Source organism: Dermacentor andersoni, chromosome 1, assembly GCF_023375885.2.
Source record: "Dermacentor andersoni chromosome 1, qqDerAnde1_hic_scaffold, whole genome shotgun sequence".
Classification (NCBI taxonomy): domain Eukaryota; kingdom Metazoa; phylum Arthropoda; class Arachnida; order Ixodida; family Ixodidae; genus Dermacentor; species Dermacentor andersoni.
This window is the reverse complement of record NC_092814.1, coordinates 144250044-144272636: the sequence shown is the minus strand read 5'-3', so window position 1 is coordinate 144272636 and position 22593 is coordinate 144250044. Positions and strand designations below refer to the sequence as shown.

General features: G+C 44.5%; 1 long non-coding RNA gene across 1 annotated transcript in view; it reads right to left on the bottom strand.

Moving 5' to 3' along the window:
• The window catches only part of LOC129380606 (uncharacterized), a 167520-nt gene that overhangs the window by 61349 nt on the left and 83578 nt on the right, over positions 1-22593 (bottom strand). The window contains exon 2 of the long non-coding RNA XR_008608774.1: positions 3077-3164. This is a non-coding gene — a long non-coding RNA (uncharacterized lncRNA). The remainder of the gene's footprint in view (positions 1-3076; positions 3165-22593) is intronic.

Sequence of the window (22593 nt, the reverse complement as noted above, 5' to 3'; positions counted from 1 at the left end):
TGGAACAGACGCATCAATGCATGCCTAATGTCAGCAAATCTCGGAACAACGCGGCAAAAATGCAAGCTTAATCCAAGACAACTGCGGGTCTCTCGAGCATACTGCGATGGCTTGAATGCGTTGACTGCCTGAATTTTCCCTGGTCACGTCAGACTGAATCCCACGCTCCATACTTACTGACGTGGTGGCCAAGAACCAATGTTTGGCGCTCACCAAACTGGCACTTTACGGAGTTTAGAATCAAGTCAGCTTTCTCCACATGATCGAAAGCAGGGCTAAGAAAGTTGTTAGGCTTTTCAAATGTACGGCCGAAAAGGACAATATGATCAAGCTAACACAGATATATTTCCCACTTTATTCCACGAAGAATTGTTTCCATGAATCTTTCAAGAGGACGGGCGCGTTGCAAGGCCCGAACAGCATAACGTTAAATTCGCATAAACCACCTAGTGTCACAAATACCGTCTTCTCTTTGTCGGCGGGGTCCATAGGTATCTACTAATAACCCGATCGTAAATTGAACTATGAAAAGTAGGAGGCAGAATGCAGACAGTCAATTGTGGTTGTCATTGGTTTTCAAGAGCGGGTACACATCCTTCCTTGTGACCGCGTTTTGCCGCCTGTAATCAATACCCGTGATAAACCTTTTTCTTCATCAGGATAACTGGCGCTAGATACGGGCTTGAGGACTCTTCAATTACATTTTTCTTTAACATATATTGCATTTGCTCAGCAATAATCTTCCGTTCCGATGAAGACACTCGATAATGCTTCTGTCAGATATGGTGAGATAAGCTGTTCTCGATCCGATGGCGAGCGCGCGAAGCTGGAAGAGCTGTATGGTTTTCAGCTTGGAAGAAGTCCAACACGAAAGCATGTCCGGATAGTACTTGCACCAAGGTGTCACGTTCACGTGAAGGCTGATACTTGCTGACCATCCTCTGAGTTTTTTGTTCAAGGGGGCAGATAGGTTGTTAATTTCGAAAATTCAACTTTTCGCTGACGACCGTAACGTAACTCTACGTGCCGTCGTCGAAGGCAGCAAACTTCATCTGTTTGCGAAGTAGTACGGACACGGCAGGACGTTTTAGTGCCCAAAACGACGTGGTTCCATTGGTCACAGACACAAGGCTACTAGGCACCGATATTCCTTTCTTTCCACAAAAATTGGTGAACGGTTGAACCACAGCGTCAAATGAACCGCCAGTATCAACAAAAGCGATAGGAGGAATAGGCGCTAGCGGCTATGCAAGCCGCGTCACCTCATGAGCGACAGCAAATGTCTTGTTGACGCGGTCGTTCATAAATAATTCCTGGGGCAATGACGCTGTTGACAGAAAGCTGACATTGGTACAACAAACGAGAGATGCCTCGCATGTTTGGAAAAAGTCAGTTTCCAGGATAAGATCATGTGTGCACAATTCAAGTACCACAAATTCATTTAATAAGCACTTCTCAGCTAGTAAAATATTCGCAGCCACGAACACCAAGGGGACGAACCATCTCGCGGCTTACACTATGAAATCTAATATCACCATCCAAAGAACATCAGTTTACTACTAAGGCGGTTCTTGAAACAAAGGCTGGTAACAGGTATCATAGCGCGAGTGTCCACCAAGGCCATTGTAGACACACGATCAAATAACACTTCCATTTTGTTTCGCAGCATTGTAACCGGCAGAGGCATCTCTGTCGTATCATTTCCGGCGACCTCTCCTCCATTGGTCACGCCAGCTAGTTTACCGGAGGTGATGGTGACAATGAACGTCGCCGTGGAGATAGAGAGCGATGCTGGCGTGAAGATGGCGGAGTCAAGCTGTGGTCGGAAGCAGAAGAACCGTGGCGGTGATTCTGTCGTGGAACGTTGTTGGGGAAGGTCGTCGCAAATGAGCCCTGAGACCAGGGGTGGCAGCAGTTTCTACTCTCGGACAAAGATATCATCGACGGCGGTTCCTCGGGAGGTAGCGATGACGTTGTTGGCTGCGGAGCAACCAGCACCTCCGCCAAACCGTTACGAATGATTGCGTGTTTATTTACAGATGAAGGCTAGCAGAGATGATCGATCGGGAAGATAGCCGTTTAAATGTTGCCGTTCGCTCCACGGACCGTCGTCGTCTTCGTCTACAAGCTGTTTCTCATCGGGTTGCAATATATACAAATTATTGCATAATCAGACAAATCATTCCAGAATTTCGCTTTCCCGTAGTTGATGTCCGCTGCCTAGTCAGAGGCATGATTTATCAATGGCCGTCTACAGTTTTCGTAATGTCACATGTCTTATGCAGACAAGAACACGGTCTGCGTACATTAAGCAAAGTATAAAGAAATGCTTCTTTAACACGCTGCCAAGTATTTCTCTTTGTGTATGAGCAAAGGCTTTTCCCTCCAGCACTTTTACATTTTTGTCGTAGCGCTTATCTCTTATGCGCGGAGGGCTCGGTGCTCGTCCCATTTGGAATGCATAGATCACGCTCTTCCCCTGCCGTTCTCGCCGAAGCAAGGCATTTTCCGCGTTTCCTTAGTGCGAAGTGTATAACAAAGAACTTGAGAACAAATACGCCCCGCGGCAACCCCATCTTTATCTGTTAGCAGCTCCCGAGCCCTGGTCCGGAGCGGAAGGAAGGCCCACAAAGAGGGCTGCGCCGCACAAAGGCAGCCCGCGAAAGTACGGGAGTTGACACAAAATGAACGATACGACGTCGCCTCCCTGAAGTTGCCGTCGGAGAGCGGAAGTAGTTGGAGTCAGAACGAGGCGCTCAACATCTCTTTGTAGTCAATCAGCACAGTTCCCGGTGGGCGCATTTTCAGCGCGAAACTTCAAGAAAGCGTTGCCACAAAAATGTCGACAATGGAGCGCTTCCATACAGTGTAGCCACGAGCACTTGCGTTGCTCCGGAGCAGCCGTTCGCCTTGCGCACGCCCGCTCGGCGCTCTTTGAAGTCTACGGGGACGTTTTTTGGCGAACGGAGGAAAGTACGCCTAGGGCGACGCGGCGGTGCTCATGCGCATTTTTTTGAGAGCGCGAGTGTTTCGGGACAAGATGATCGCAAGATGCGCAGGATGAAGTGTACTCTACCTGGAATCGGATACTGTCTCCAAGTTTGCCAGCGGCCTTGCGGTGCTCCTTACAGCGCCTAAGTATGCTGCGTTAATGCCCACGGTTCCTGCAATTTATAAGGAGAATTATTCACATTGCATGGTGCACGGTCGCACATAGTGCAAAATAAATAGAACGGGAAACATGGAAACACTATTTTGATCAGTCCTTAGATAAGCGCCGCGCCTTATCAAGCTTTGTAGGGCCCTCGCCTCGAGTGAACGTACAAAAGCTTTCCGTGATTGTGTAAATACCTATAGCTCTCAGGCTATATGCCACGGAGAAAGCAGTTCCCCAAATATATCTTCCCCGCCTAACAGATTCGAGGTCGATGCGCCTTTATTGGCGTTAGCATTGCTTTCTTCTATTTGAGGTAGGAAACACTCATGCATGAGTGCCGACTATGAAATATTCACTTGATGGCGAACCACGAACACCAGTAATATTCACTTATTGGTAGTAAGACTTTTATGAAATGCGGCTTTGTTCTTGAAATTTCCAGTTCCTTAAAAAAATCATCACTTAGTCTCAATTCTTATCAATGCTAACGCAAGGATTCAGTCTGCAGGTCGGAAGTATACAATGAGCCAGAATGCCCGCTGTACTTATTGGCGCAAAGGAAATCCAACTTCTAGCAGAACGGTGAAAGGTGCTAGAGAAGAAACAGGGAGAATTTAGAACGTAAAGTTAGCACAGTTGTATAAAGCGAGACGCGGACACAAATTACTGTAAGCTGGCGCCGAATCCTTGCCATGGAGCGCACGCTTTTACAGCGTACGTCACATCCACGATAACAAATGGTGTCTCTGTAAACAAGTCCCATATGAACAATGACAGTGGCGAGCTACGGTTCAAGACTGATAGGCGCTACAAGCTTATCGCACAAGTCCCGCCGCTACGCAGCAAGCTCATAAGATACCGTAATATGTACTCTTTTGGCTCAAAACACATACTAGGCTGGTATTCTACGCGGCTAGTATTCCAAGGTTAATTCATTGATTGAGCTCTTTAATGCAAAGCCTCTTCTGGACTACAAAAATAAACCAACTAGACATAAACCTGCCTAAAACATTTGTTTTATTCACGTGCCACCATCGCTAATCCGCATTAATTCGTCCGTTCTACCTCGGTAACAATCTTCTCGCACTTAGTGCTTACTGTATTTAGTTGGGTGAAGAACTTTATTGTTACCTTAAATTTTATCAACACATAGCCAACATTAGACAGAAGGCAACCTAATGAATTAGAACTCTTTTAAAAGCTCTGTATGTATTTAACACTACTCCCTTTATACTATACTCACTTAGCAATTCACATATAAATTATTGCAACGCTTGCTGGGGCAATGCGTGTGCTCCTCACCTACAATCATTACAAGTCTTGCAAAAACCAGGCGTTAGAATAACCAATTTTACTCCAAGCCATTTCAATGCTAAACATTTACTATGTAACCATAACATTTTTACTGTAGCCAACCTTTAACCTTGGTACGTGTTTATACCGACAACTAGATAATTCTCACTACAACAGTTTTATAACTCGATCTTGTCCAGCGAATACTAAACTTATGCTATTTGCATTAAACAATAACTTGATTCATAACTTCAAAGTATTAGTTTAAAAACAATACTTTGTTTGCTGTTTTTAATATGTTTTACAAACATTGTTGCAACTGTGGTGTGTATTCTTAGTTATAGGCAGTACAGTAGGTCACATTACAGTCTTTGACCTCGGTACGTCCTACTGAATATGTTCTTGTAGTGTATCTTGTCTAATAATAATAAAACATCATTCAAACCACCTTCAAAGCAAGTCTTATTGAAGAATTGATCACAGTGTTTCTTTAAAGCGAGCTGGAATATCAGTGTACATCGACATTCATGGCTAGAATAGACACAAAACAATATATGTCATTTAGATAAAATCGTTATCTGAATTATTACACAGATATGCAGCAAACGCTTTACAGAAACAATGCTTTCTTGGTCTATCTCCATCTATTCACCTGGGGCTGAATTAATAGATCGTTTTGCTCCTAAGTGCTGTTTGTCTTAGGTGAGCTGCCTTCGCTAAGAAGATGTCCTGCACCGGGAAAGGTTGTAATTTGCTGTTACGAACAATTCTAACGTAAGAGCTTTTTGTGAATACAGAGGCCGTGCTGTAGAGTGCATGTGCATAGTAGTATTGCCATGCTTAAGTCATTGCATATTGCAGTGAATATTACTGTTCTCTCCTGCTGATGGTATAGGCACACAGACATACACATCCAGACACATACAAATGCGTGCGAGCTAGCGCGCACCAACGAAAGCGGGCATAAACGCAGCGGCGAAATAGGCATACATTAACACCCTTTGTATTCTTGATTCCTAATGTTCTTTCTGAGAGTATTTTATAGGCACAAATGTAAACTGCGGTGTTATGATGCAGATTTATGCAAACAAATGCCATAATAACGGAGGCTGTTTTTCTTTGAAGAGGTCGTGCCACAACCACAGGCGGAAAGTTTTCCTTTTTCCGGGGCGGGAAGGGGCCCGACCAGCTTGTCGAACCTCACCCATAAATATATATATATATTTATATATATACCTTTATTAACAGCTGCACTTGAAAGATCGTCACCTCGAAGAACTGTTTATTGAAATGGCGGCCTTATATGAGTAATTACAAGACCTCATAGAATAGTAGCAGCCTGAGTCTCTTCGCGCTACCAAGAGACTGGCGTCTCTCGGATCAGCAATACGACAAGAGGATTTAGTTAAATATGATAGGAAGATATATGTGCTTTGCGTGTAATTAGTCGCACAAATACGCATCAATGAAAAAAGCCATGTAACGCCTTCGCCAAGCTTCAATACACATAGATACAATCAGGAAATATTTTCTTGAGCAACGATCACTTCAAAAGATAAGACATAATGCACGTAAAGATTTCACTATAACCGTGTATGAGCCCAACTTATGACCATAATTATTAGCAATAAATAATGTGATTCGATAACGCAATAGTTTATTTGTCAAAGTATGCCTTATGCCATTGGGTTCATTTATTTCCCGGCAACGGAATAAAGGGTTATAGGGTAATTAGGGCACGCTACCGCATAGGGCACACCACCGCAACGATTTCCTTGAAATCAACGCCCTTTGATCCGCAGGCTGTCCTTTCATGGACCATCTGGCTAGCTCCGGCTTGGACCGACACCACTGATCTGTTGCAGATGCGCCAAAATTCCTACGACGTTTTCGTGTCCATCTTCACCGACTGCGCCGTTTCTTCAGTTACGCCTCTTCCCCCCCCCTGGAGCGTTCTCTCGCCTGGCAACCATTAGGCACTATGAGCCTGGACGGTCCACCAAGACTACTTAAACAGCCCTCGCTGCATCATCAGTTGGGGCACGCCGCCGCAATGATTTCCTTGAAATCAACGCGCTTCGTTCTGAAGGTTAGTTACCTGGCGAAAGCTTCCTGTTGTCGTTGCGAGGACCCCTTTCTTTTAGCGGTAGCGTGCCCCACTGACTTGATTTGCTGTTGTCGCTGAAGGCTGTATGAAGTGCTTAGTTTGTAGTTTCACAGCTCATGCCATGCATTTTGTACTAATTATTTCGGGCGACATATAACTGAATCCTGTCCCTAATCCTCCTACTTTAGAAACCATTGCCGGCTTTCTTGCTCGTTAGGAGCACTCGCAGAATTTTATGCTAATTGAACTTACAGTCATCCGATCAACTCAAACTAAGATCAAAAACCTCATCAAAAGCATATCGTCGCGTGTTGACGTTCTTGAGAAAACTGCAGCAGATCTTCAAAGTGCTGGTGAATGTTCAGAATCAATTCGTAGCACGGCCGTTGCAAAACTATCTTCCGGCATGAGGGCTCTGGCAGTAAAGTGTGATGACGCTCAAAACCGCCTTCGCAGGTAAAATTTGTTTTTGTTTTTTTGCATCCCAGAAACGCATGGTGAATCATGGGAGCAATCGGAGACACAAGTAATTTCCTTCTGTGCTCAAAAGCTTGATATTGCTGTCGTTGGCTCTGACATCGAGCGCGCACATAGGCTGGGGCGTTTTTGACAAGGCAAAAACCGCCCCATTATAGCTCAGCTTACTCACTTTAAAGACAAATCTAAGATTCTTTCCGTCACTTCCAAACTGAAGGGACCATCGTTTTCGGTCCGCGAGGATTTTTCTGAGCAAGTGCAAACAGCTCGGAGGCAACTTCATTCATACGCTCATCAGTTGAACACCTCGTTCAACATTCGCTTCAACAAACTGTACATTGACAATAAACAATACATTTATGACTCTGACCATGACTTCTTCATTGAAGTCAAGCCATAGCAATTAGAAGGACCTTCAGGACGGTTTTCATTGCCCTCCTTGCCACAGGTTCGTCGTACTACCGCTTAAAACAGGTTTGCCGTTCTACCATAATGTGTCTGTGATGGTAGCTAACTTTCGAAGGTATCTTCCAAAAAAAGGCATAGCGCATGCGCTAATCGAGGATCACTCTACTGATATCGCCGTTTTTACTGAATCGTGGCTATCTCCCGAAGTGAAAGATATTGAACTAGTTATTGATGATAATTGCAACACAGTTCATAGACTTGATAAAGCTGGCAGGTGTGGCGGCGGTGTTCTGGTCCTCCTGAAAGCCAACTTGGCTTCGATTCCTGTTGTAATAAATACCCTACATGAAATTCTCTGCATTACTATATCCTTTGCTTCACAATCTTTTTTACTTGTTTCGTAGTACCGTGCCCCTGACTGCGATATTTGATTCATTAATCAGCTTTATACAGCTATATTAGACTTGAAGTCACTCTTTCCTAAAACAAATTTATTATTATGTGGGGATTTCAACTTTCCCGACATTGGCTGGTCTACTCTTACTGCAACGACTCGCCAATCGAAAGATTTCTTAGATCTCGCTCTTTTGTATAACCTCTACCAAATAATCACAGTTCCAACTCCTGGCTCTAACACTCTCGACTTCTAGTTTCCAATCCTGATATGATTCAATTACTGAAGTGCATAAAAGGGCTTAGTGATCACAACCTGATTCTTTTCGACGTTTCTATCATGACTCCCAGTCGCCAAGTTCAGACGAAGTTCATACGCGACTACAAAAGAGCCAATTTTACAGCAATCAACGTGGAACTCGATATCTACTATGACCACTTCTCCCGATCAGCATATTCTAGGTATGTACAGTCGCGGACAGAATAAAATGGACCACGGGATCTCCGAAAACGTTCAATTCCCGAGCAGCCCGTAGCAGTAACCAGTAAAACTGCCCACGACAACGTTGTTAGCATATTCTAGTCGAGGTCCAAAATGCAAATACCAGATTGCGTTGTGAGGTTGCGGAGATATTCAGCTTTTTCTTAGATTTCATGGTCCATAATATTCTGTCCGCGACTGTACATCAAAGCTGGCCACTATACAAGCAGAAAATTCTTGCTCTTATAGACGCTCATGTGCCACTAGTTCGCATAAACGTTGATGTCAGCAGGCCGTGGTTCTCGAATGATATCAGAAGATTATCGAAAACAAAGGAGCGTCTATTCCGAGATGCTAAGCGAATGAGCTCTAGTAATAAATGGCAGAAATACTTAGACTGCTTACACCAGTATAGGATTGGATTAAAGCGTTAACAAAATAAATTCTATTGCCAGGACCTACTGAACGTACTCCGCAGTAACCCTAAAAAAATCCGGAACTTGCTTTTGCTGAAAAACAGTGCTCTCACCAACATTCCTCTAGCTAATCCTTATGGATCCCCGGTTCCTCCTGAATTTCAATGCGATGTTATCAACTCCTACTTTAGTTCTGTTTTTACTATGGAAACCTCCCTTCCGCCAAACTCCCTACCTGATTATAGTTTTGTCCAAATGGATTCTGTACTAATTACCGCCGAACGAATTATGAAACTTATCAATGAGTTCAAGCTATCCAGCGTCCCACGTCCCGATAATATTCCATCAAAGGTATTAAAGAGTACTAAACTGGTTTCCAGCAAAGTTTTACGAATCAACTTTGCACAATAAATGTCCGATAGTTCTGTTCCTAAAGACTGGAAAATCAGTAAAGTTGTTCCTGTTTTCAAATCTGGTAATCGTTCTGGCCCGTCAAATCATCGCCCAATATCACTCACCTGCATCGCTTCCGAACTCCTAGAGCACATTATATATTCAAATGTCGCTTCCCACCTTGATATAAACTTTTTTTTCAGACAGACGTGATCTATCTCGATTTCGCTAAAGTCTTCGACCGCGTAACCCATATTCGTTTATTGAGAAAACTTGAAAACAAATCAAATCAAATCGTTCACAGTTCTCTGTTATTGAAAATCTCGAGTCTAAAACTTGCGACGCAATATCAGGCGTTCCCCAAATGTAGGTTCTAGGTCCTATAGTGTTTTTCGTATTTATAAATTATATTCCAAATAATCTCCCCGCTGCTATACGACTTTTTGCGGACGACTGCGTCCTTTATCGAAGAATTGCTTCCAGCAATGATCTGTCTAAACTTCAGGATGACTGCCACAAAATTGAGAAGTGGTGCACTTTATGGGCCAAATGTCTTGCAACATTTATAAATGCAAATTCATGCAGGTTTCCCGCAGAAGGGTAAACGATATCTATCCTTATTCTCTCAATTCATTTAGTACTGAGAAAGTTGATTCTCATCGCTATCTTAGAGTAACAATCACTAACCACTTATCCTGGTCAGAACACATACTCAAGCTCGCTGCTGATACCTCCAAGACACTCAGCTTCATCACACGATCCCCCGCTTTTTCTCCCTCTTTCATCCGATAGCTAGCACACGAAAATTTATCCGCAGCAGAATTGAGTATGCATCTTCTATCTGGAGTTCCCATCAAGCTTATTTAATCAACGCGTTTTAAGTAATTCAGAGCCGAGCCTCACGGTATATCACTTCTAAATATGACAGGAATATTAGTATTACCAATATGAAATCATTCATAGGTCTTCCATCTTTAGCAGTGCGCCGCAGGAACACTCGTCTTTCTCTTTTCTACAAAATATACAATAATTTCTCGACATTCATGGTGTTCTCCTGCTGCCTCCTAATCGTACTTTCCGCCGTATTTTCAATTCTTGTAGTTTACAACCACTCTCCACGGATCTACCAGATCCTTTAATCAATCTTTTCTACCATGCACTTTTGAAGACTGGAACAAACTTCCTGCGTCTGTTGTCAATGAGAGAAATCCCTCAAAATTCAAAGATAGCATAAGAATTCTTTTTATTACTTAAATCTTTTGCTCTGCTTTTTGTCTTTCCCTCATGAAGGAAGGGACAACTTTATTGAATCACCAGTCGATAAACGTCAGGAGCGAAATCTCCCCCCGTCGCCCTTTAACGATATCCTTTCTGTATGTGGTTCCAGTTATATATAGTTGGTCTTTTAATTCGGTCTTTTTTTTCTTGTTCAATATTACTATTTCTGTCATATCACGCCCTGTAATGTTTCCTGCTGCTACCCCCCTTTATGTAATGCGCCATCGGGGTATTTAAGGGAAAAGTAATGGTGTCAATGATCATGATGATGATGATGATATTATTAATAATAATAAATTATCAGGCACTCGGATAAAGATACATATTTACGAATAAATCAATAAATAATAAGACACAGCGATATCTCAAAAGCGTGAGAGGACACGAGGGCAAGTAGGAACCGCGTGGGTTGCGTTATTGAGTAGTTGATAAAACATATGACGAATAAAAGTTAATATGGAAAATGCATAGGGTAGGCTAGGGAGTTTTACAAGAAGCGCAACCAAGCGCCTTTGCGTGTACCCAAAAGGCCTCAACCTGCTTGCTCTGTTATGTACCCCATTTCCGTTGATTTGTATAACTTTTTTCATTGTTTTCTAAGCCAAGTGGTTTGCTTGACGCTTGCTTCATTTCCCTGAAGCTTCCCTTACTGCCACCTCGCCTCGTATTAGCGCCTGACAACTCTGCCAACCGAATACCTCATGTATGCCTTACTGTAGAAGGAGCACTCTCTGTAAAACTGGCGCCCTGGTACACAACGGGTGAGAGCTATGCGATAGCTCCACACTTCGTTCTTTTATCAAGACTTATCGTAGCGCAGTGTACATGAAGGCGCACTCGTCTATTAGAACGAGAGCAGACCATTTTACGAATCACTCAATTACGCCAAATGAGGAAGGCAGCCGTAAAGAACCATGTGCGATCGCGCACGTGTAATATCATAGTTCAACGCAAGTCAAAATATCATGACGATGCACTTCGCATTGCCTTCTTGCTGACGCCGCTTACTGGGACAGTGAACTTCCACTAAATACTTCTCGGATGACTCGAAGAGAGATGCGTTAATTATGGAAGACTTCATTAACCAGTTCTAACCGATCAGGTCCAGGGATGAGGTCAAACACGCGCTTGCAAAGGAGAACGCGCGTCTTCTCCTTTATCTCTGCCGTAGCTGAGAATGACTGCGAGCGACTGACGCTTCCGCGGCCCGCGGGCCCTGTCTAATTGTTGACAATAACTGGAGGGTGCAGGGAGGGCTGCTAACTTCATGTGCGCTGCCTTCCTTCCGGTATTGTCTTTCAGCGCCCCTGGTTTTGCAGATCGCGTAGTCTGAGACAGTCGTAATTGGAAATCGCTTACAGAGGCAGTCCTGTAGTGCACATAAAAATAGGCTGCTGCTGCTGCTGATGATGATGATAACGATGACGAATCTAATTTGTGGAGTCGCGGTAAATCGCGCGGCTGTACGAACCGTTCGCCCGCGCTGCCGGCGTTCTTAATAATGCCAGCATGGCGACGGCGAAGGCTCGCAGTTTATTCAGTCAGATATTTACAGGTTTACATGGCCCGTGCATTAGGCTATTTTAATTAGTCAATGAATGTTTACGACAATTTACATGGCCGATATGCCTAACGTATAGACTCATGTACGGCCCACACTTTCTTGTCGCGATTTTGACGATCCTTATATTACCGGGCTATTTGACCTAATTTTTACAAGTACGTGTATGAAATCCGTCGTAAATCTCCACGATCGCCGCCTTTTGCCATCTTGTAGCGATGCGCGAAAATTCGCTATTGAGCGTGATCTGAATCAGCGCACCGAAGGCGATTGCTTCTCGAATGGATTTTTTTTAAATTTTCGCTGTGAAGCTGGGGATGCGGCCCTTACACGGATTTAAACGGTAAGAAATTTAATTCGATTAGATGTTTTATACTTCGCTATCACTAATACTGATTCGCCTTTCCGGTGATATTGCTGCCTCTGTTCTTTCTTTTCTTTTTACTTTGAGTGCGGGTATATTGATTCTGATTTCGAGTGAAACCGGCTTGCCCTCATTTCAGTTACTGAGTGAATTATACATATATTTATGACCTCTGCATGAAAGTACTGATGTTTTTTTTTGCATAAGTCGTTAGTATTGCCTACTGCAAAGAGAAGCAATACTGAGACCCATATCATTCACGTGCATTTCACACGCCGTTCATAAAAGACTCTGCAGAAGGGGGTTGCTGAAGTATTAAGGTTCTTTTTTTTTCAGAATCAAAAAAGCATACAAAGCAACTTGAAGCGAAGTAAACATACAGCAACATATTCATTATCTATGCATAGTCTATCCATGCAATTAAAAATAATTGTTAGTTGGCTACCTCCGTCTAATGAGAAAATATAATACACTTTGTCTTGTGTATGTATTGAAATATATTGTGTTTGTGCATGATGTTCATGATGGAAATTAAAAAAAAATGTTGAAGTTCAAAATATGTGGATGGAGATAGCCGCCGCTCGTGCTTCTAATGCCCGTATCCACTTATTGTCAGCATTGGCAGAACTAAAACGAAAGTATGAATTAATGGCTATGCGCATCCGCACCGACAACGACGCAGTAAGCTTTTAGGCACAATAATGTTTAAGTGAAAATATAGAGGCAATTCAAAAGAAACCTCAAATTATGTGGGTAACAGAACACTGACAATGTCCCTTTGAGGGGGTGATCTCTGCCCCCCCCCCCCTCCGGAAAATTTCGGAGGTGGTTCGGTCCCCGGAGCCAATCCCCCATAGTCGGCGCCTATGCATAACTGCCGCCATCGTAGTCTGTTTCTTGGAGTCGATTTTATGCAACTATATCTACGTTTCCAGGCGGCCATCCGGCTGTTCCGGGTACTTTGCAGTTTATTATAACGTTCGTGTTGTGCTCTTACTATACCATCACAAGTGCTTATTGCAATGCCCTTTCTATATTTAGCCGCGTGTATACGTTTTCCTCCTGCCACCACCTGGCATCTTTCTCTCTAGATTTATTTTTTATCTGATGACCTAATGCTTCCTCGATCTTTTTAATATTATAATTTTAATGAAATTTAATTTCCCGGTGTTCATTAACATGGGCAGCTCACATAATTCGACTAGGTATCCCGTGTTTGAGAATTTCGTGCCTCAGCGTATAGGTTTTATACTACTTGCGGAAGCTTGCGTGTTTCCCATCTTTATATAGAAGTCTGCACTCCAAACGTCAATTTCCACTTCTCCAATTTTTATGGTCGCCCATCACACTGCAGTATACTGAGTCTTGATATTTTCATTAATTCGTAAACGTTTCTCCTTTTTGTGACTATGACTTGTAAAGAGTGCATAGATTCGTGCAATATACTTGTAACTAATACGACTTATTTACTATGACTGCCATTCTCTGGTATTTATTCTTAGAATTCGTGGCAAATAAACTACACAAAGACCATTCCGCACTTTCCACACTGTAAAATTTCATAAAGCTGTGCACCAACCAGCCCATTTTGGTGAGTGTTGATTAATGTATCAATACATACTAGGAATCCCACCACGTAATCACACCTATGAGAAAAGTCTCTGGAGTAAAAGACATGCCTATTACTCTTCCCTGTGTACATCTCACCAGTCCTCCCAACCTTGATCAGAATTATGACATCCCACTTGATCGTTTCTCAAAAAGCAGGCCAGCTTCACTTGACTGTGTTACAATGTTTACAGACAACAGCCTATAACGCAAAACTTCGCGAGGTGTGAACCATTGTCACCGGCTAGTTCGCTTACTATAAACCGATGGTGTTTCCGCCGCGCTTGGCCATTTACTGTCTCAAGCAAGACAAGCCGCGCCGCCTCTGAGGCGGTTCGATTCCCGATGGCAGCCGGGATGTTCCCGAGAAGGGGTGAAATGCAAAAAAAAAGAAAAAAAGAAAAACGTTCCTGTACTAGTCTTCAGACGCGCGTTAAAGAACGCCAGAGTTCCGGAGCCCCACAACCACCGCGTCTGTCTTAACTCACTGTGGAGTTTGAGAGGACGCAAAGCCCGACATTATTTTTTTATTCGACCTTATATGTCGAACGCTTATAAATTTCACTAAGGCTGCTTCCTACCCGTACCTAGTGGATTGATAAATGTAGCATTATCACATTCATCTTTGTGCTAAAAGCTCATCAGCTCGCACTGTTTAGTGTTCACAATAGGGAAACATAAAAAAAAAATATGTACCCCTTGTTATTGGCGTTCGGTTCACCCTTCATTACTGTTGCTAATGCTGTTGCTGTTACTCTGCGCAAATGGCACGTGCAAACCGTGGGGGATCGGTCATGAATCGTCGGCTGTTACCCCAGGTTTTCTTCGTCCTTGTTTCTTTTCAACGCTACCCGAGAATAAAATGTTCAACCGTCCTCAACCAGACTCAAACGAAAGCTTTCCTATGGAAAAACGATTTTTCAAGTATTATCAAAGTCAAAGGTAAAACGGACGCCGACCGAAAACATCAAAAGAAAAGAAAACAAGAGGTTTGGGCTGCCATACGAGGGCATTGTTCACGCCCCTGAATGCGAAATTAACTAACTGGGTGTCAAATTTGATGATAAATATCACGGAACGGCAGCGTTCGCGGAAAATCAAACAATGTTATCTTCAAATACGTTTGCCTTAACGTTTCATATGCAAATATATAGCATAATCGTGACAGTTAGTAATAATTAAGAAGTATTTCTTTATTATGTATTTGGTGGCCCTAATTTTCATGGCAAATCGTGTCCGCCAAAGCGGATGAGCCAGCTTTATGCAAGCAGACATTGCATAGCGAGCATACAGCTTTTTTTAAAATTAAAACTACACTTTGTTTAACTTAGAAGAGTGTATGTATTTCTTCTCTTTTTTCCTACGCTAAAATTCTAGAAAGTGCTTCAGCTCTCGCGCACTTCCAAATGCAGCATGGTTATTCTTTCTTACTAAACTCCCCTTCCCAAGTTGTTCCCCCAACATATGTCGTCATGAACAAGTGGCTAAAAAATTGCAGTGTACCTTTACAACCTACCTTGGGCTTGTATGCAGTTTTCGGGGCCAGCGAACCACGACTACATATAAAGATGGTCCATTTTGCCTTCCGGTGTGTATCGTATCCGTCGAGCATTAGTAACTGCCAAGCTCTACGTCTCAAAAGTACGCCTGAACTTTTAAGAACGCCTGACAGCGCATGAACCCTCATATATTTTCACAGCTTGCAACTCTTGAAAATACATTGAAGACTTAGTGCAGAGTATGTTTCCGCATTCCCCGCCATTAAAATCGAACTGGCTGTTGAGACTATAAGAACCGTGCTAGAGAGGAATTCCAGCACGTACGAATACAAAACGACGGACGCTTTAATTAAGTGAACTAGAGTGTTTTTACAGCGAAGCTGTCCATGGTTAGGATCCCGGCATTTCTTCGTAGAGTAACGTCGACAGAACACTATCATCATCAATGGCTCATACCCCCAAATTTAAGGGCAGAGGCTATGAGCCCTCAGCAAAGTGAAGTGAACAATAAGTACATTTTTTTAATCACGCAGACGTACAGAATAGCATACGTTTCAGCAATGAACAAGATCAAAATGAGCATCCGGACCGCATAATTGATAAGGCGCTCCTGCGCCTACGTGGAATGCGAAGCACGTAGTGCTCTGCGCATAAGTTTCCCGCTAAAGATAGCTCTTGCGCAAGCTGCCGCGGCGACAGCAGCTTGCGACGTTTGCAGTTACGTCGTTAGCCTTTCATATAAAATATAACCAGCCAATCAACTCATTTCAATATTGTTGCAGCACCACTACGGGCGGCGGTATGCTGTCACAATTACGATTACTCCCATTACTACCAATAGTCTGAAATAGCATTTCTACCATCAAGTAGTTATTTTCAATAGCTTCGCTGGATCTCCACTTTCACAGGGCCGGTATGGCGAGTCAATTATTGTTGTTCTTGTTTTTTACGTCACTGAAGAAGATGTTGACGCACAGATATGACGCCGGCTACTCCTTACTTCATGAACGGGTGGTATAGGTAGATAGATCTTTTGTACACTTATACATATGGTCTGTTTAAAAGAACGAGTAGAAGAAGATTTAATATTCACTGTGTGCTCAATCACATCACAACGCAACAGTCACAACAGCGAAGTGATTTTACAAAAAAACTCGCAAAGGAATTAGGCGAACAAAAATGACAATACAACATGAAATACAGGGCGGCAGTTACAAATAAAAAGCACTCTTATAACACTCTCTTAAAAACACCCTAGTAGTGGCCACAAATTCTCCAGAATTCTTTTCAGTGCCATCGCAGGGCTCTGTTATTTGCTCTTGTTGGTCCTTTTGCACGTAGCAAACATATATATACTACGGGGGAGGCAGTGAATATACGCAAGCACAAAATCCGAAGCTACATGGCAAAAACGGGCTACAGCTGCCGCATGCTTTCCCTCTATGAAGATGATGGCAGCAGCCAAATGTGGTCTACGAAAGCTCCGGCCCTTTCTTTGTCACTGCGCATGCTTCAATCGGTTTGTAATGTGTGAGCATTACTTGGCTCATTGCGCGAATCCGCCGCCACCGGAAAGCCGTGGCCGAAAAGCGGCACACATATTGCGTCGCCTTCATCTAACAAAGAAACCTGATCACAGAGAGGATTGGATTTTCAGCCCCACAGCCACTGTTACCGCTCCGTGACCAAGCGCGCTAACCACAGCGCCACCGTTTGCATTGCGCCGCGATTGCAACAGGCGACGATGGAGGTTAAACTCCTTGCAGGCGACCGTGATGAATATCTTCGATCCTGTGCACGTGGTTCGGCTCTGCCTGGCGGGTGATTTAATGGATGGAAGGGCGAGCGGCTGCGGAGCGAGAACGGCGAACTGCAGCCGCTCTGCCTTTCGCGTCGTCTGGGACACCCAGACGTCGCCGCCGGAGGCCATGGCTGACGACGACGAATGAGGTGCAACGCGCTTCTCGTACCCATTGGACGACGACATCCCCCCGAAATATGAGGTGGAGTTCACCTATGAACCCGATGAAGAAATGTAGTATCAACACTATGGTGCCGCTCGGAAAAGTGCTGTCATCGCTCGGCAAAGTGGTGTCATCGTGCTGAAAAGTGGTGTCATCGAGAAAGAACACTCAACGCAATGGGCGGGAAACACTACTCTATTGATAGCTCCGAAGATAAAAGTTAGCTGAGAGCCGAGTACGCGTTGTTGCGACCTCATAAGCAGCAACAATACACTCGCATCACAAGAAGCGAACAAAGACACCGAGGACAACAGAGGGGAAATTACTTGTACTTGCAAATTATGAACAAAGAAATGATAAATTATTGAAATTGAAAATGGATGAAAAAACAATCTGCCGCAGGTGGGGAACGATCCCAAGTCTTTGCATGCTCTAGCGATTGAGCTACCGCGACGCCGTTTTCCCGTCCACTTTCTGGGGTACATGCATTTATGTGTTACTACTAGAACTAACTCTTGGAGTATTAGCCAGCGCCACCACTCATAAACCTTAGTGGCGGATGTGGAAGATCATTTCTACCGTAGGCGTCACGAGTACGTAATCTTTTTGGGTGAAGCCAACTGGTCAATAAACCTACACATGCTCCCTAAGGCTTCAATTTTGCCAATGTCAACCGGCCCCTCGGTTAACCCCCTTTCTTCTCGTTCATTACGTAACGAAGGTCTCGAATCCGGCAACATTGATACCTTCAGGTAGCATGTGTGGGTTTACTGTCCAGTTGCCTTCACCCAAAAAGATCACGTACTCGTGATGCCTGCGGCAGAAAGGATGTAACGCATTCTACCGCCAAGGCTTGTGAGTGGTAGCGCTGGCTAACACTCCCAGGGTTAGTTCTAGTAGTAACACATAAATAGCCCAGAAAGTGAATGAGAAAGTGATGCCGCGGTAAGTCAATTGGTAAGGGCAAAGCACGCGTAATGCAAATACGTGTGATCGTTCCGCACCTGCGGCAAGTTGTTTTTCATCCACTTTTCATTCCATTAATTTCCCATTTCTTCAATTATAAGTAACATGTGCAAGTAATTTCCTCTGTGTGATAATTTCCTTGTTGCTGTCTTTGTTTGTTCGCTTCTTATGATATGATCAATAAAAAAATCGGACTCCTCGATTAACTCCCTTTCTTCCCGAACAATACACTTGGAAACATAAAGCAGCAGCACTAAACTAAGCATCATAACTCAGCGACAAGATATGCTCTTGCATTTACAGATAAGAATTGCTTAGGTGCAGCCATAGTTTTTTCTGTCTCTCTATCTCTCAGTTTCATAAATAAGTGCTACGGGAAGCATAAACAACGAGTTAAAAAATCTTGCGTGTGTCTGTCGTATTGACGTAGGTTGTGCTTGTCTTTTTTCGGCTACTAGAAGACTCGTTTAGTTTCAACACAGCCTTTCACTCGTGTGCAGTCTCGCAATCTCTCCGGAGAACCGCCACGACGGGAACGGACCGCTTCTCGGAACAGTCTGCAATGCTGCTGTGTTCTTGCTACTACACTGGCCTCTCTGAGATGATGAGCCCATACGTGCATCGGGCGCGTTTGCAGAAGCGGGTGGGAGGTGGAAACAATAGCAGAACGCAATACTGTTATGTCAGATCCCGAGTGGAAGCTTACCATTATCAATGAAAGGAAAGGTGTAAAATCAATGCATCCTACCGGGGCTGACATATGTGGAATAAACTTGGAGACTGACGAAGATGCTCGAAAACAAGTTGAGGACCGCACAAAGAGCGATGGAACGAAGAATGCTAGGCATAACCTTAAGAGACAGAAAGAGAGCGGTTTGGATCAGAGAGCAAACGGGTGTAGCCGATATTCTAATTGTTATTAAGAGAAAAAAAATGGAGCGGGGCAGGTCATGTAATGCGTAGAGTAGATAACCGTTGCACCATTAGGGTGACAAAATGGGTGCCAAGAGAAGAGAAGCGCAGTCGAGGACGGCAGAAGACTAGATGGAGCGATGAAATTAGGAAATTCGTGGGCGCTAGTTGGAATCGATTTGCGCAGGACAGGGGTAATTGGAGATCGCAGGGAGAGGCCTTCGTCCTGCAGTGGACATAAAATGGTATGATGATGATGATGATGATGATGATGATCACTCTAAAGTAACTGAACAACCGAAGGCCAGACATAAAATTTGACTGCAGATGCAAATAAATTTATAACTAACAAACAGCTTGTGTGAAAAGAAAAAGTCATAGGCCTGTCCGGCACACCAAGCAGATTCCCCAAAAAATTAAATAATGGAGTTTTGCATGCCAAAACCACGATCTGATTATGAGGCACGCCAAGCCGAAGACTCAGGAAATTTGGACCATCTGGGGTTCTTTAATGTGCAGCTAAATCTAAGACACGGGTGTTTCCGGATTTCGCCGCCATCGAAATGCAGCCGCCATGGCCGGGATTCCATCGCGTGACCTTTTGCAGCGGCCGAAGCTCTATTTTCGGAAGCGTGCCCTAGAGGGTCTTCGCGGCGTAGTCTCTTTTCATCGTTTTCCGGAGAACGATCTGAACTGTCCGCCGGGTGTCGACGGCGAGCTACGGCTTGTGCTGCTCTCTGCAGTCGTATGCTGAGCTCGACACTGCCTAGTTATAGCCGCACGCGTACCTGTAGATTCACTTCTTCAGCCGTGGCTTCAGCACGCGGCATAAAGTGTAGCGAGGAATAAACAATGCGAATCGAGACTATGCGGCGCACATGTCACATCCCTTGACCCGTGGCACGATACGATGCTGCTGCTGATTATTATGATGATGATTTTTGGCATCTTCTGTGATACAGGGCGTTCAAAAATAGCCGCCTAGGCTGCTTGAGTTAACCAAGTGCAGCTACATGCAGCATGCAACTGTTACATGCAACTGCTACATATCGGGACACTGGTAGAATGCAACGCATCTGCAATGCAAAGTTTGAACGTGTCGATGCTATGCAGCGCGCATGACACATGGCGTGACAAGTGGCACGATTCGGTGCTCATGATGCTGCTGCAATGATGACGACTTATTGGCATCTTCTTTAAAATGCAAGAAGGCACTGCCCAAGTACTTAATACAGATAGTTAACCAGCGAAGCTGGAATGTGCGGCCCCGGTGTTTATCATTGGGTAAATCCCGACGGTTCATTAAACGACGGCTTAGTATGCTGCCAGATCCTCGGCAGGCAGCTGTTGCTTGTGCTCGGTTACACGAGCCTGTTCTTGCGCCCGGGCTGCAGCGTCGGCACGGCGTAGACGAGTTCGTTCCCAGTTCTGCTCGCGGCGTTGCTAATCGAAAGCTGCCTGCTCTTCAGCATTAGGTATGACGCATGGCCAGCCATTTCGGAGCCGAAGAGAAACTGCTGCGCGCGTGCTCGGCCGCGGCGGAGAGCCACGAGTTCCCTACTGGCGCAGCTAATCGCGCGCCCTTCTTTCTCTTTTTTTTCGTGCATGCGCATGGGGTTGCGCCGGAGGCGTTCTTGGCGTACAAGCGCCCGATGGACGTACAAATTGGTAGGCATATATAGCTTCGCTGTAACAGTCACCGAGCCTGTTTGATCTAATCAGGTATGCCATACATGTTTTTCATACTAGCGCTTTTTATACATCTCCTTAGTATTATTTTTCTTCCACGAGACAATTCCACCATTTCTTGGCCAATCCCCCATAGCGGTTAGGAGGCTGGCCCACTGGCCGACTTCTGGCCGACTTCGACCGACACCGGTGGCGGCGGCAGCGGACAACATCGGTAACCGAAACGGCTAACCGAATGAGCCCATAAGTGTTTACGCTGTAAAACAATAGTTCAGAATTGATAGTATTAGCGCTATTCGGACCATGTGAACCACCGGAAAAGTTAAGCGCTACTGTTTATATTCTTGGCATTAATATAACACGTGGATTCGCGAGCTGCCTCTAGAATATTAACTCTTGTTGGCTGCAATTTCTTGAATTTGTGAATGATATATCCTTGGTATTTTCTGTCGCTCGCAGAGCGAAGGTTAGAGTGATTGCACTATGTTTGTCTTGTCCTCCTTCTCGTCCTTGTCTGTTAGGCGCATTTACACGTTTAAAATGGTGAACCAACTGGCGCAACAAGCTGTGTTGACTGAAGTTAGTAGTCTGCACAATATGAAGTTTAAGTTCTCCAAAGTTGTTATCTGGCAGGTTAGCATGCTCAGCAGTGCTTTAGGATGTTTATTCACTGAGTCCATAAAACGTCCATTTAAATTAACGTTCATTGGCTACCGTGTTTTGCCGATGTATTATTTGTGGTAGAACGAACACTCTAGCATATATAGAGGGAGTATAGAAAAGCAGAAGGCACGGATGTTTAGCAGGAATGCGTCGGGTTGTCTATCCTACGCTGGGGGAAGGAAAGGGGGAATAGAAATATGACATAGAGAAAGAGAGGAAGAAAAGACGCCGTCAATTCGCGCACGTGCCCGGAGGGCGCCAAGCCGTCAAAGGGGCCACATAGGCCAGTTGTCCTTAAGAAACAGAAAAGTTTCTTCACAGGGAAGTGGGCCGACGACTGATAGGGACGCTGCTCTAGTAGCCTCCGCACGAACAGCGGCCGATGGTCCAGTCCTTGCAATGTCATGGAGAATTATTGGCTCTGTGACTGAAATCGACGACAGGGGAACAATAAATGCCCGCTGTTTTCTTCGCTGCTGCAGACGTCGCACGCACCGCTGTCGATAATTTCAATTAATGTAGTGTAAGCCTTCATGAAGGCCACTCAATCCCAACCACATCTGGTAGAGAATTGATGCCTCACGTCGATGAAGCCCGGGCAGAGGTGGAGCTGGAGCGACGGATTCAGTTAGTGTAATATGGTGCCCCTTATACTTGGGGTGTTCTACTATGCTCAACAGAGCGCGCGTGCAAGGTGACGAAGCTGGCGTGCAGCATCTGTCCTGGAAAGAGGAATGGGAACGCTATGTGCTCCTCAGCGTAACGTTCAGGCAGCTTCGTCTGCGTGATCATTTCCACTGATACCGAAATGGCCAGGTAACCACAGGAAAATAATTTCGTGGCCTTTATTGTTTGTTTGGCATCTTGGTGAAGTCTGACCATTTTTCACGTCATCTGTTCGTGAGATTCACGTCGGAGAACTGACTGCATACAGTGTAAACTTGGTCTTGAGTCGGAAAACACG